At 41.0% G+C, this 16,067-nt stretch overlaps 1 protein-coding gene across 7 annotated transcripts in view; it reads right to left on the bottom strand.

The window, feature by feature from the left end:
* The window catches only part of CTNNA2 (catenin alpha 2), a 982,769-nt gene that overhangs the window by 101,366 nt on the left and 865,336 nt on the right, over nucleotides 1-16,067 (bottom strand). The window lies entirely within an intron of this gene.

Here is a 16,067-nt window from a genome sequence, read left to right as displayed (position 1 = left end):
CAGTGAGAGAGATGCTACAGGCAATGCTTTGGATTTAAAAGAGACTCATAGTATGCTGAAAATCAGAGCCCTCTACCCAAAGGAACTCAGAGCTGCCTGTCAGTCTGTCAGGGAGATGCTAGTCCACAGTAGCCAACTCAAATGCTTCAGGGGGCCACATAGGCCTGAGGAACCGATGCAAGAGACTGGTATAATCCCTAGGCAACAGTGGAGCATGGCACAAATGAGAACATGCAGGTCTAGTATAAAGGCATGCAAGTTTCATATTTTTAACACGTGATACCATCCAAAACCAGCTGAACTGAATTCAAGTTTCCAGGTCAAGCATTTCAATTTGTGTTATGCCTTCTCTTCAAGGAGTGAGAATTGGTATTACAAGGTCAGATGGATTGGCCAAGGGCAACAGCACACAAAACCACCATCAAAACACTGATCAGTCCCATCAGGCTCGTGTCAAGAGGACAGGAGGATGGGGATTGGAAAGGGCAAAGGAGAAGAGAAGGGCCATCAGGCCCAGGAGGAGGAGGGCAAATAGAACAAGTGATTAGCAGAGAGACAATCCCCAGCAGCCTCCTGGCCACCGGCCCCATTGTGTCTGGCTCATTTCTGCTCTCTAAAATCAGGCTGCTTTCCTACCACATCTTAATGCCCTGGGAGGTCACACTGCACTAAACAAGTGTATAGTTCCTAGTGTGAAAGGAACCTCAGTTAGAAAGTGGGGAGCAGTGGGAAGAGCAGAGAACTAGAGATCGCTCTAAGGCAGTGGTTCTCAACCTTTCTACTGCCGTGACCCTTTAATACAGTTCCTCATGTTGTGGTGACACCCAACCATAAAATTATTTTCATTGCTACTTCATAACTGTAATTTTGCTACTGTTATGAATCGTAATGTAAATATCTGTGTTTTCCAATCGTCTTAGGCGACCCTGCTAGCGGTTCTCAACCTGTGGGTATTCAAGTGTGTTTTATATTCCAAATGCCAGATTAATAATTGGTGCTCAATACATGTTTATTGAATTAAATAATAGCTTTTAGTATTTTTATTTTTATTACATATGGTGATTTGTAATATATCATGGATTAAAGATACTCCCAAATATAAACTTAAATTCCCCCTTTAATTTGTCTAAAAGAAATTTAATAGTTTACCTTTGATTCTTTAGATAGTTTTCACTATTTAACTTAGTCTTCAGAATAAGTCCATGAGAAAGATAAATATACCTTACTATATCCATTCACAGGATACTAAAGGCCCAGGGGTATGAGGCTCATGGAGGCAGAGCACAATCTAATAACATAAGTTCTCAATTTCTTTTTTGTTATATCATATTGTCTCCATTCTGCATATTAATCTTTGTCATATTCATATTCAAGTGTTTTATATTCCAAATGCCAGATTAATAATTGGTATTCAATACATGTTTATTGAATTAAATAATAGCTTTTAGTATTTTTATTTTTATTGCATGGAGTGATTTGTAATATATCATGGATTAAAGATACTCCCAAATATAAACTTAAATTCCCCCTTTAATTTGTCTAGAAAAAAATTTTGCATTATCTTCTAGCACATGGTTACCAATAGTATGGTGCTAAACAATGGTTCCTACATTCTGGTCCATCATTTGAGTCCAGAATGCTGTGGCATGAGAAGAATCAGGATGCCATGGTGAATTTCTGGAAAGATATATGTATTTCAGTCTATCTTTTAATCTTCAGTTAAAGTCTTCCTATTTCTGCTGTTGAACAACCTTCCATTTTATGAAAAAAGTTCAGATAGTTTTGTTTGTTCTTTATCATCTTGCTTGGTGTGTGATAGAAACTTGTGATCACACTTTTGCATAGCAGTAAACAATTGCTAGAGTTTGGTATGACTCCATGTAACAACAATATGAAAACTTAAAATAATGATTCAAAACCCAGTCTTGGCTAATATTTGCTGTATTTTTATAAGAAGAAGAGGAAAGAAGTACCCATATTCATATATATATATATATATATATATATATATATATATGCGAGAATAAGAGAACCAGATATGTATCTTTTTTTTAAGGTTTTTTTTATTGACATTTTAGAGAGAGAGGAAGAGAGAGAGAGAGAGAGAGAGAGAGAGAGAGGAACATGGATGTGAGAGTGAAACATTGACCAGCTGCCTCCTACATACCTCCAACTGGGGATTGAGCCCACAACCATGCATGTGTCCTGACTGGGAATTGAACTGGCAACCTTTTGGTGCATAGGATGATGTCCCACCAATAGCCACACCAGCCAGGGACAGATATGTATCTCTTGATGGAAGGATATAACATTACTTATGAAATGTTTTTGCCAAAAACAAACAAACAAAATGGGGAATGATCTACTTTAGGATAAATTCTGAATTTACAGGAAATTCAAGAGACAAACATCTATACTAATAATAGACTAGGGCCATCACGACCAGACAGACAACTGGAAAGCGGAGTCCAGGCGGCAGCTCCGCGCAGGCGCACTGGGCCCACCACCAGGCAGGGGACTGTGGAGTCTGGGCGGGAGCGGCCCGAGTGTGTGTGGCCAGGCAGCCTCGGGGGCCAGGCAGATGGACGGACCGCTCTGGACGGACCACGCTGGACGGCGCCGGCGGGCTGCGTGGAGGGCCACAGAGGTACGGAGCTGTTAGGGCAGTGGCCCGCGGGGTCAGTGAGGCTGGATTGCCAGGTAGGCCCCAGGTCCTCGGGCGCCGCTGGGGGAGCGTGGCCATCCAGAGTGGGAGAAAAAGCCCTTCTTTCCGGAAGAGCGTGGATGATTTAAACGTGCATAGCGAAACTGCAGCGGTATCGACATGGCTATGTTGGTTCCCCAAGCCACCTGTTGGTGCCCTACCACAGGCTTCACTGTGGGGTGTAGGCCCAGACGTGGGCCAGGGCATGGCCTTGGCAGCCAGACTCACCCCCGGCATCACCTCAGCGTCACAACTTCATGACGTCACCCAAAAGTGGCCATCATTGCTGGTCTGTGGGCTCTGGTGAGCCAGCACCATGGGTGTTCAGGGCAGCACTTTCTGTGTTTCCGTTGAAAGGACACTGTATGTGATGGGAGCTGTTGATTGCTTAAGGTTGAAATGGGGCAGCCTGAACTTGCTTACGACGCAATCTTTTCTCCATATTTTACCGCACAGTCTTCTCGGGCTCAGGGAACCGGCAGCCACTGGAGCACCAGCTTGGCCATCCCACACAGCCAGACGCCACCAGGAAGCACAGAAATGCCAAGGCCCAAATGGAACCTGCCGCAAAACAGACCCCGGTCCACATACTGGAGCAGAAACAAGAAAACAGTGGCACCTGTTGGACCTCAGCTGGGACTTTGCCCATGGTTCTGTCTGCAGGGTCCCTGCACCCTGGCTATGGCCCAATGGCCAAGGAAGCTCTGCAAGCCTTGATTCTGGAGTTACAGATCTTAGCAAGTAGGCAGGTGCACAAAGGTAGAGTCGAAATAGCAAGGTTAGACTGTGTGTGAGTGTGTGCATTTATACACATATATGCCCATTTCCCCCAGTCTTTTTCTGAGCTGTTTGAGAGCATGCTCTACACATGACGGGATGCCCGGATACTCCGCTGTGTATTTCCCAAAAGCAGACACTCCTACATAACAATTCTCCACCCAACCATGTGAGGAAATCTCCATTCAGATGGTATTAAGGTTCAATCCACAAACCCCATTTGAATTCTGACAACTTGTGTCAACAATGTTCCCCACTCCCCACCCCCAGGATCCCATCAACCTAGGATGGGTCCTCTTTTCATTTCTGCCCCTATCAGTTTTTTTAGTTTTAATTAAAAATCATAGGCAGTTTGCCCTAATAAATAAATAAATAAATAAATAAATAAATAAATAAATAAATAAATAAAAATAATGAAAGACCCGTTGGCGCTCCGAGTTAGGAGCCAGCGGTCCCGGATTATGAGAGGGATGTCCGACCTTCCTCGGACATCAGGATGACCCGATTCCTGTGGGATTGGGCCTAAACCGGCTGTTGGACACCCCTTGAGGGGTCCCAGATTGGAGAGGGTGCAGGCCGGGCTGAGGGACCCCTGCCCCCGTGCACGAATTTCATGCACTGGGCCACTAATGTGAAATAAAACCACATAAATGCAATCATGAAAATCCTGATGATGATAAACTAGTAAGAAAAAGCCAGATCTTTTTGATTCCTTAATAGAATAAAGTATAATACACCCATCCATAATATACAAGTAAATAAATAAAATAAATACATAATAAAAGTACATTGTGAAACAAATAAATTTAAGTATTGACTAAATATTTGATGATATTAAGGAGTTATTTTTTTCTTTAGAAGAGACAATTTCATGCAATCTAAACTTTTATTTTCCTGCAGATTTTAATCTATAAAGACATGCTTTTTTAGTTCTCATATTACTTTTATTTAAATATATCATTTTTAAAAGATGGATAAAAAGGAACTGATATTTTAAAGTATGCTAACAATATGTGTTATTTTTTTAAGTGCCAGGGCTTTTAGAGATAAATATGGAGATGCTTATGGATGAAATCATATGTTTGCGAATTTCTTTACATTATCTAGGGCAGGGGAAAATGGTAGTAAGTATAGAAAAAAACAAGATTGACCATTAGTTCATAATTATTGAAGGTGGATAATAATATATGATGGTTCATTATGCATGCTCTACTTTCACTCAAAATTTTCCATAATATTTTTGTTTAAAAAACAAAACAACAACATAGCAACCATGATCTATTACACCCTCAGCTCTGGTGAAACACTTTCTTGCACTTGTATGACTCTCAGAGGCACAGAATAAGTTAGGGAGAACTGTGAGCATGGGTGGAGTTAAGCTTGCAGACAACAGAACAGTACCAGCCTGAGCATGTGAGAGGAACCTCTAACTGGAATACTCTAACAGGTGACTTATACACCGTCATTCCAGACCTCAGTCTCCTGCCCATGCCGGCTGCAGGTCCCTAGAAAGAAGCTACTATACCTAGGAGCCTTAGGGCAGAGAAGAGCTGGCTGTGAGGAGATGCTAATCAGTGACTTCTACATGGTGATAATTCATTTTTCCTTGTGTATCTTTTGAAATGTTTCTTCATCCTTTGTTCAAATAAATTATATTGTGACTTACATCTAATGTGAGAACATCATTGCCCAACATAAATCTTATTAAGGGGGATAGTACCAGCAACACTTAGCGAAAAGATAAAGAGTTGGCAACTCCAGATAGTTTCCAATTATTTATTCTCTTTAATTTACTGATCCATAAATGCTAAAGTCTGGCAGCCTCCATTCTGCAATGTATTCCTGCTCTTTAAGTCCACTTAAAATCAGAATTTCACTTCCCTTGTATTGTACTCTGAAACATTCTGAAAATATTTCCAATATGATGCTAAGGATTTCACTATCTCCAGAGGCAGGCTTGTATATTTTAAATTGGTCATGGACTCAATCCAAATTCCTAACTTTCTTATTCTCCTTTGGCTTCCCTTTCTGCTTCTCACAGATCATAGGCATTGTAGTGACTCTGAATATGGTTTTATATATTGTGATTTCTAGAATTCTGGCAGCAAATACTACATTTCAGTCTTGAGGCAACTCCCAAGCAATAATGCAGCTTGAATTGCCACCTAACATTTCAACACCAGCCCAAGACCACTGCACACAATATGTTCTTAGTTGTTTATTTAAATGACCTGACATTTAACTATTGCTCTTATAATATCGGAAACTCTGATAAAAATGTCCTATTTTCCAAATCACAATATTCTCTCCTTAAAAACAAAACGATTTAGCATGTTAATTTTCCTAATGCAGGGAGAAGAGGAAGGGAATAGACTAGAATAATTAGACATTTAAAAAAGATTAATGTCAATAACAATGAAGACAACAGACCATTAATATATTTGCGTTATTAGATTTTACCCCAAAAGATATTGAGCAGCATGATACAATTTTTAATTTATTTTTTTAATCCTTACCCGAGGACATGCTTATTGTTTTTTTAGAGAGAGGGGTAGAGAGAGAGAAACATTGATGTGACAGAGAAGCATTGATCAGCTGCCTCTGGCACACACCCCAACTGGGGATTGAACCCACAACCTATGTATGTGTGCTGATTGGGAATTCAACCCTTGACCTTTCAGTCTAGGAGATGACAACATTCCAACCAACTGAGCCACACCAGCCAGGACTAGTATGAATAAATTTAATAGAATTTTTTGAAACCTGCTTGAGTCAACCAAGCAAGTAGCATTTATGGGCTGGCTCAGGCCTCTGCTTCCTCCACTCTATAATTCTTTACAAGTTAGTTGAGTCAATAAGAATCATTTGACCTTCCTAGAGGCTTAGAAAACAATAAAGTATGTCATTGACTATTAAATGCTGCGCTACTTGGATTGATTTGGGATTTCTGAAAGTGACGAGGTCCATGAATAGAGGGGGCACAGCTCCTTGGTGAACTGATCATACTAGCAATCTTTTATGAAAGGAAGAGCCACCCCCTCTATCTGTCCCCCTACACCCTGCCCCCCTGCATAACTCTGGGAGCTTAATGGATTTGGGGAAGTAGCAACTGAAAGGACTGGGCCAAGTTTTCTACCTCTGACTTACTGCCTTAAAGATGGTTATCTTGGAGAAAAGAAGGAAGGTTAGTAGTCATCACTAAATTATGTGCTGTCTACAATGGTATGGATTCAGAAAAAGGAGCAATCAGGACTCCTGGGTGGGAATCAGTAAACATGTCATAGAGAGTTAAGAGATCCATCTGACAATGTTTCTTTTCTGATTGTTGATTAGCATAATCTTCTGGATGCTCAAAAATTATATTGTCTGCTCTTCTGGAAGCACATTGTATAAGTAGATGAAGCAAACAATAATATCATCGGCAGGATTAGAAAGACAGTAAACCAGCAAGGAAGGCTGGTGCTGTTTCCAAGAAAGTAACTTGCTCCTTGATCTGAATTTATACTGCAACTGGCATCTATCTCTAACTATTTTTAAAATATATTTTTATTGATTTCGGAGAGGAAGGGAGAGAGAAATAGAAACATCAATGATGAGAGAGAATCATTGATTAGCTGCCTCCTGCACAACCCCTGGGGATTGAGCCTGCAACCTGGGCATGTGCCCTGACCGGGAATGGAACCGTAACTTCCTGGTTCATAGGTTGATGCTCAACCACTGACCCATGCCGGTCAGGCCCTCCCTAACTTTTAATAATCACTTTAGCTGATCAAGAATCAAGCAGAGAAATTCCAGGGACACTGATGGGAGAGTTAAAATTGACAAAAATCAGAAAGGAGTTTTCACAATGAAAACGTATTGTGATCATTTAAAACACAAGGTATTTTTAGTCACAAAAAACATCCTGCATAGCTCAAAGTTCCAGATGAGTAGCATATCATCACTGTGAAATTTGGTTTTGTGTGGACATCGCTACAGAAAGCAGCTCCATCTCAAAAATGCCATAGTCTTGTTTGAACACTTAAAGAAAAACCAAATGCCTATGTTAATTTTCCTAATGCAGGGAGAAGGCTTAGCTTTAATTAGACATTAAAAATCTCTGCTAATGAAGTATTTAGGCATTTAACTCCCCAGTGATATGAGGTGCATCAGAAGAACAGAACATTTTCTTCCTTCCTGGCCCTGGAAATCAAATTACAGCTTTTTTTAATATTCGTGATTCTGGTCAATTTCAGATGCCAATAAATATTCGGTGCACTCAACCCCCACACACTTTATCATTTCATTAATTTTTTACAGCTTGAGGATACCTACTGGTGTTTCAAGAATACACTAATGAAATATATCAGAATAGCAATTCAGAGTTTTATAAAGTACTTGCTCATCATCATCGTAAATTTGAGGATAAAATGAACTTATTTACTATTAAAAGGGAATTTACGGAATTTCCAGTCACTACGTCATATGGCCACATAAAATCATAAAAACAAGAGAGATGCCCAAATTCCATGCACATCTATTCTCTCTAATGATCATGGCAGTGAAGAATGTTGTGGTCTCCATCTGAAGATTTATTCAGTTATCCACACTGAGAGGATAAGCACACAAAAAAGGCACTACTATATATGTGCCTGTCTTATCTAGAATTTCAAGGGTCCTATAGAACATGCCTCCACTATTACAGGTGGAATTTTACAATTCAGTAAGAGAGAAAATACACTTCCCCAAAATCCTTGAGAGGCAAGGCAGAAGCAGCTGATGTTAAGACAAGGATTTGACCTTAAGATGATGATGGGCCTCCACCAAAGATGGTCCTAAGAGAAGACATAATGGTGACCTTCACGACTTGATAAGGAGTGCCCCAATGGTCTGGCCACCCCAGATAACATCTGAAGCAGTGTCTGTTTCTGGCTCAGGTATTTTTTAAAAAATATTTTTTTATTGATTTCAGAGAGAAAGGGGTAAGGAGAGAGAGATAGAAACATCAGTGATGAAAGAGAATCATTGATCAGCTGCATCCTGCATGCACCACACTGGGGATAAAGCCTGCACCAAGGGCATATGGCCTGACCAGGAATGGAACCATGACCTCCTGGTTCATAGGTTGATGCTCAACCACTGAGCCATGCCTGCCAGCCTGGATTCATTTTAAAATGCAACTGCCATACACTGAGATAAGTTTGTCAACCTGATTCCAGTAACTGAGGTTCTGAAGTATAAAGGAGAAAACAGGGATCATTTGATCTGGGAGGGATATCTCTGTAGAGGCACCAAGACCCAGGGGACAGGAGGAAATGAGAAATACTTTTTCACGGTTCCATTTTAAATGGCTTCTCTAAAGCATCTGATAATTATTTTATATATTTTACTTTTTAAAAATCATATAACTGTAAGAGCCTGGGCTTTAGAATCAGGCAGCTGAAGGTCACATATTGACTCTTATTCTTACCAATGAGCATGGTGCTTTAGTGCTGTGAGCCTCAATTTTGTCAACTATACAATATTAATATAAAACAACAAAGTGGTAATAAGATTGAAATAAAAAATGGATAGCGTGCCTAACCCAACACCCAATAAAGATTTGACAGATATTATTTTCATATTGCAATTGGTCACTATGAAAGTAAAATAAATATTTTAATAAATCAGCCATGCAAATACTGAGTACCTAAAATCTGCCATATACAGAGGTGATCCAACCTCCTAAGAGTAATATGCAAATTGACCGTCACTCCAACACACAATATGGCCACCCCCATGTGGTCACAAGATGGCCACCACAAGATGGCCGGCAGGGGAGGGCAGTTGTGGGCAATCAGGCCAGCAGGGAAGGGCAGTTGGGAGGGACCAGGCTGGCAGGGGAGGACAGTTAGGGTTGACCAGGCCAGCAGGGGAGAGCAGTTAGGGGTTACCAGGCCAGCAGGGGAGCAGTTAGGCGTCGATCAGGCTGGCAGGGGAATGGTTAGGGGGTGATCAGGCTGGCAGGCAGAAGCAGTTGGGAGCCAGCAGTCCTGGATTGTGAGAGGGATCCCAGATTGGAGAGGGTACAGGCTGGGCTGCAGGACATCCCTCCCATGCACAAATTTCATTCACCGAACCTCTAGTATTTTTATATTTCCTAGAGTAGCTTATATTTTGATGAAATTAAGTAAATGCATTTTTTAAAGTTTATATTTAAAAGTTACGACAAAGGAAATAAAATAGAAGTAATGATTGAGAGTAAAGGGGTATATGTATATGATTATTTGCATAATTTATCCTTTATTTATGAATAATTTTTATGAAGTTGCAATCTCAATATATATCTTTGTGTCACTGCTTAATCTCTTATAGAGCAAGTATTTTCCAGACTCTTCATATGTACTTGTAATTATTTTTTTAATAATTGAATAAGATTCCTAAACATTGCTTTATTATTTGGTAAGTCAGTTTCCTGTTGTCATACATTTAAAGAAGCCTCCGATGTTTGCTATTACCTAAAACAAAGTTACATACATCTCCAAGCATCCAATTTTTGCTCCTGTCAGAAGGGTACTTTCTGGGTCAGGGACGCTGTTATGGCACTTGTTTACATATGTGCCTGCTGTAAGGTCCCCAGCAATGAATGAATTCTCCAGTGTCATGGATATTATAGCTTATATTCCTCAACACTGTTTCTCCTTGCCTTCTTAGCCACCATATAATCCGAATGTCTTTCCAACCTTCATTCTACAAACCACAGTGGAAATAAAGATTGCTAAAGAGTCATTTCATGTTTCCCCAGCTAGACTGGGAACTCCTGCAGGACAAAAGCACAGGTACTCAATTCCAATTTTTTTTTTTATTTTACTAAATCTCACAAGTTCCTTCATGTCATGTGAAGTAGAGCACCATTCAACTTGTCATTACCTAGTCACCCCTAGAAGGGTGCCAAGTTCCATGATCTGGAATCGGGAACAAGCATATGTTCTAAACGCCATCTGTTTTGAAGTTTACCATCTAATCGGCACTCAGCAGCTAATAATAAATGAACTTCATACAATATCCCACCACATGGTCCTAGGAAGCAATGTCTTCCTGGTCCCACCAGGCTTCCTACCCTCGCCTGTACTTATACCTCTATGAGAACACAAATCTGCATTCCTAGGGCTCCTCAGGGATGCAAAACAGCTCTCTTGCCTGTATTCTTAGGTACACACGCACCACGAGCAAATGCTGTTTGCATGCCTCTGCCCAAATTAAAGTGATCAGTCTGCCCTGGTGACTTTAATGGAGGTAATCACCAGTTCACATTCATGAACAAATTGATGTGCTTGCTTCATAGCTGAATCACACGGCATAAATCTATACCCTTCATATATAAAAACCTCAGTGGCTTAAAATAATGCAATAAAGTACCACCTAATGCCTTCTTGATGTCTGTTCATCAATAACGTGTGGTTGTGTGAAAAGGATAGGAAAGACTTAGCATGTTACTGAAACATGCAAAAAGTGCAATGCCCTTTTAATTACTATAGGCATCCTGGGGTTTTGTTTGGTCCATCCTTTCACTGAGGAACTGAATTATTCTCCACTCTTATTTGGTTTCTCAGAGTCCTGTGTAATTAAGTGAAATATTAGTTGACTTTCATTATGTGAGATGAATATCTCCTACTGCATATTGGTGGGCTACACTGAACCATCCAGTGCTTGACTTTTACCAGAAGCCAATGAATGTTTGCAGAATATTCAAATAAATAAATACAGGTGTAGGTATTGTCCATTGCCTGGTCTTAGATGTTTCAAGATGATAGGCACAAATGTGGAGTTAAGGCCATAACCACAGTGCAGAAAGACTCTAACCATCCTAACCAATATTACACCTGACCTCAGACCTCTTTGTATAGAATTACAACTTGATGAGGGTGACAGTCACAAGTCCCCCACTTCTTCTACTTTATGCCCCAGGATGTGTTGTTTTTTGTTTGTTTGTTTGTTTGGGGATGCAGGCCAGCAGAGGCAAGTGCCTCCACCAAATAACCTCTTAGCAATCAGCTCAGGTTCCATTCCAAGTCCAAATGTCTCTGAAGACTTTTCATTCACACAGATCTCTATTCTAAAGCTTGCCAGGGTTATTGCCTGCACCACTGGCAGCTACTCACCACGTACTATCACCACATACTATTGTTTCATTCCTTATCTGTGGTATGTGTGGATAGATGAATGAATACATACATACAGAATTAGAAATACAGATACACCTATGGGATGGAGCCAAAGCAGGTTTACAGTTGTGAGTATGTGAAACACAATTTACTCTTGTATTATTTATTAATTAATGATTGTATTATTTTCCACACAGACCTACTTTTGCCCCGTGCTACATAGATATTGTGTGTGTTCAATTAAATTTCAGCCTCCTTGAGATATGGTTTTGTTTATCCCTGTGGCCCCTATGGCTCCCTGTACAAGATCTTGCACACAGAAGATATAATCGTGGTTCCTGAACATTTTCTGATCTCCTGCACTTACCTCTGTTGAGTCCTATGCCCTCTTAGGACTGTTTGCCCAGCAAAGTATGCTAACTGATTAATCAAAGTAACTGTTCACTAAGGTAATACTTTCTCCTCCTAAAGAAAATAATATTCTCTAATATATTCCTCCTAATATAACATCTTAACCCAATTAACATGTTCCTGAGTCCTTAAGAACTTTAAAATGTACATTGTAGAAGCGCCAAGCTCCCCAGAGAAGCTGTCAGCGAAATATGCAAGGACAGCGATCTTTCTTTGAGCTCCGTCATCTTTATCTAAAACGTCTGTTTTTACTGCCTCTGATCATCTGATTCCATGAAGAGTCTAATCTTTGCCCATTCACTTACGTATTGTCTATGGCTGCTTTTGCATAACAAGGCAGATTGAACATTTGCAACAGAGACCTCAGGACTCACAACTTCAGGACTCCTTTGATTTACAACTAGTAATGTTTTCCCCGATATCTAACATCATTAGCCCAGTCAGTACAAGCACCCCCCTCACTTTTTCTTACCTGCAGCTTTTTCTTGCCTGGGTCCTATAGAACACAGCCAGAAAAAGCCTCCTGATTTCACTGATAACTAAGCTTTTACAATTTCTTCCAAGCTGGAGACTCCCTTGTTTCCCTGCATCCCCTTCCTTCTATGGGTCACAACCCCCTCCTGATGCCTACAAGTATGCCAGAGCTGCTCAGCTCTAAAAGCAAACAAATTTCCTTGGTGCTCGGAATACAGTAGAGCAGTGTCAGAGTGCGAGCTCCAGATTCATTCCATGTCACCTGGGAACCAACTCCAAAAGGACCCTGCCACATGGAACCTCTTTCCTTCCAAGGTGACCTTCAAGTAGTTACTTCCACCTTGTTGGGCAACTGATGCAGATATCTCAGTACAGAACCCTGGCCAGGCTTGGACACCAGATGCATGCTGGTTTCATCGGCAGGCCCTCACGAGACCATGGCCAGGTCTAGAAGGAAGGAGCAGCTGTGCTTGTAAAAGCACATGTCAACTCGCAGCCAAGGTTATGCTCATCAGCCACACTCCCAGACATAGGCCAAGCCCACAATGCCCTTCAAATGTGCCTCGGCTTGGCGACTTTCTACAGAACTATTTTGCTGTCATCCCCAGTGGATGAGCTTTTCCCTGAGCTGAAACAGTCACCTGGGTGAATGGCCAGCCTGCCTGCTGCCTGACCTTTCAATCTGCTATGGGGAAAAAAAAAAAAAGCTGAGGACGGCTCTCTGATTAATAGTCCCAGAAAAGAGAGGGGAAGGAAGGAGGAAATTCTATGCATCTTGCTTCTGTTCTGCTTTGTCCTCTTCCAGGCTTTCTGTTTATATAACTGTGGGCTTTTGCCTCAAATAGGTTGTGCATTGTTTCTCCATGGAACCTGGGTTTAGCAAGAGTACTTGTTGTGGGAGCACCAATAATATTGTGTGTGCACATAGAGAAAGGGAGAGAGAAAAGGGGCTATGAAGATATTTGGGGGGTTAGCATCAATGGAAATACTCTTATTTAAGTGAGCAATAATTAAAATTACAACATTCCCCAAAGCCTGTGTAATTTTCTAACTTTCAAAGGGCTTAAATCCTATTATTTCACACAAGAATATACCATGTATTTGGATACAGAAGTACATTTCTAATTGGCATTTTTTAGTGAGGAAATATGATTAAAAAGTTATGCCCATGTGCTGAATGTAGCCAGTGGCTTGTTTTTGTATGGTCTTCAAGCAAACAATGGTATTTAACCAACTCACACACACAAATATGTGAGACCCTATGCTATGTGACCCACAAACCCTAAGGTATTTACTACTCTTAACAATAAAGTCTGCCAACCCCTGGAATCTGACACTGTTATAAATATGAAGACTGCTCTGGTATTTGTTTGCTTTCAAACCAGAAGATAGTTGTCCCAACTGCTCCAGTCCTAGAAGGCTCTGCCTCTGTTCAGTGAAGCCCTCTATGCCGATGTCATTTCCCACCTCTTCTCTGGTAATGTTCCTCACCCCTTCATATTTTTTTGACTTACATTTACCTAAACCACATTACATCCTCCATCGTTTCACCAGGTTTAGCTTTTCCAAAGATCCTGTCAATCCTCAGTTTGAGAATGTTCCAAAGAATATGCCCTAGACCCGTGGTCGGCAAACTGTGGCTTGCGAGCCACATGCGGCTCTTTGGCCCCTTGAGGGTGGCTCTTCCACAAAATACCATGGCCTGGGCGAGTCTATTTTGAAGAAGTGGCGTTAAAAGAAGTTTAAGTTTAAAAACTTTGGCTCTCAAAAGAAATTTCAATCGTTGTACTGTTGATATTTGGCTCTGTTGACTAATGAGTTTGCTGACCACTACCCTAGACTTTTAAGAGAATTCACAAAGAAGGTGCAAAAAAGCATGTTATAAGCACCATGTCTACAATATGGGCAAAACTCCCAAGGGGTGCACTTTGCAGAAAGCGGCAGTCCTCTGGATGAATATGTCCTGTGGGGGGGTTGTACCTGTATGTGCCTGGGCCCATGAGACCCTAATGCCTAAAGACAGGAGTCCGGTTCAAGGTTCACAGGGACAGAATAAGGGATAAGCTTTATTAGTCAAAGCATTGTCCACAGGCCCGGAGGAGGTCTGTCTGCTGGGTGTGAGTTAGAAACTCAGAGTCTCAGGTCACCCCAGCCCTTCTGTATCACAGTCCACATTTTACAGGACCCTCAGGTTAATTCTCTGACACATTGCAACTTGAAGAGCATTGGCATAAAGCAACTAGTGTGAGATATGAAAATGGACCATTCTGGCCCTTGGGCAAGTAAGTTGTTATCTTTAAATTGTCAAGTCATCCTCTGTAAAAGCATTCTCATGCCTACCACTCATGAGAAGGATAACCTGTTATAAGGTGTCAAACAAATAAGTGTTCCCCAGAGGTTAACTCCTGTTATATGATTACATGAGCAACTATAATACAGTAAATACTAATGCATGGTGAGAAAAGTCTCTTGATGGGAAATGTTGGATAATTTGGCCTGTTTTCTGCAAATGACTTGACACTGGCTATAGGCAATTGGTGACTAACTCATATAGGAATATAATGTATAACTCAGAAGGGATTTTAGAAATCTGCTAATGCAATTGTTCTGGCCTTGGTTGCACATTCTAATCACCTGAAACATTAAACAAAAAATACTGATGCAGAGGCCTGACTTGAGATGCTGGAGTGGGGTTTGCCCATAGGTAAATTTTTGTGGGTTTTTTTTTAACCTCACACAAGGATACGGTTGTTGTTTTTTTAATTGACTTTAGAGAGAAAGGAAGGGAGAGAGGAGGGAGGGGAGGGGGGAGAGAGAGAAGAGAGAGAAGAGAGAGAGAGAGATCCATGTGACCTGCAATGTGACCAGCAACGTAGGTATGTGCCCTGACAGGGAATCAAACCCAAAACTTTTTGGTGATGGGACGATGGTCCAACCAACTGAGCTACCTGGCCAGGGCCCATCAGTAGATTTTTATTTTTAAATTCCACTGGATGATTCAAGTGTCCAGCCAAGGTTGAAAATCCCTGATCTAATCCAAACATTTTCTCTGGTGCTCCACCAGCATCCATTTTACAAAAGAGAATTATTCCAAAGGCCTTAGAAGATTTGCCCTTGGTCATACAGCTAAGTTGCTACAAAATGGAGGCCAGGATCCAGGTCTCTGTTTTTGTCCTTTTTAACCATGGATGAGCAAACTCCCAAGAAACATTAAAGAAACTACAGAAGCCTCCCAAGAAGCATTAAAGAAAAACATTGATGGCTGAGATCCAGTTTCAGATTCTGAGGCACCTGTTTTTTGTTGTGGACTAGACGTAGGGATCTTTTTTAAGTTTTAAGTGATTACATGTATATAGATATATAGATAGATATAGATAGATAGATATATAGGTATATTCTTTTAAATTTATTTTAGAGAAAGGGGAAGGGAGAAGGAGAGAGACAGAAACATCAATGAGAGAAAAACATCATTGATTGGTTGCTTCCTGCATGTACCTACTGGGGATCAAGCCTGCCACCCAGACATGTGCCCTGATAGGGAATCAAACCAGTGACCTCGGTCATGTTTTGATGCTCAA

The sequence above is a fragment of the Eptesicus fuscus genome, chromosome 16, assembly GCF_027574615.1.
Source record: "Eptesicus fuscus isolate TK198812 chromosome 16, DD_ASM_mEF_20220401, whole genome shotgun sequence".
NCBI classification, from domain to species: domain Eukaryota; kingdom Metazoa; phylum Chordata; class Mammalia; order Chiroptera; family Vespertilionidae; genus Eptesicus; species Eptesicus fuscus.
This window is presented reverse-complemented; position numbering and strand designations above follow the sequence as displayed.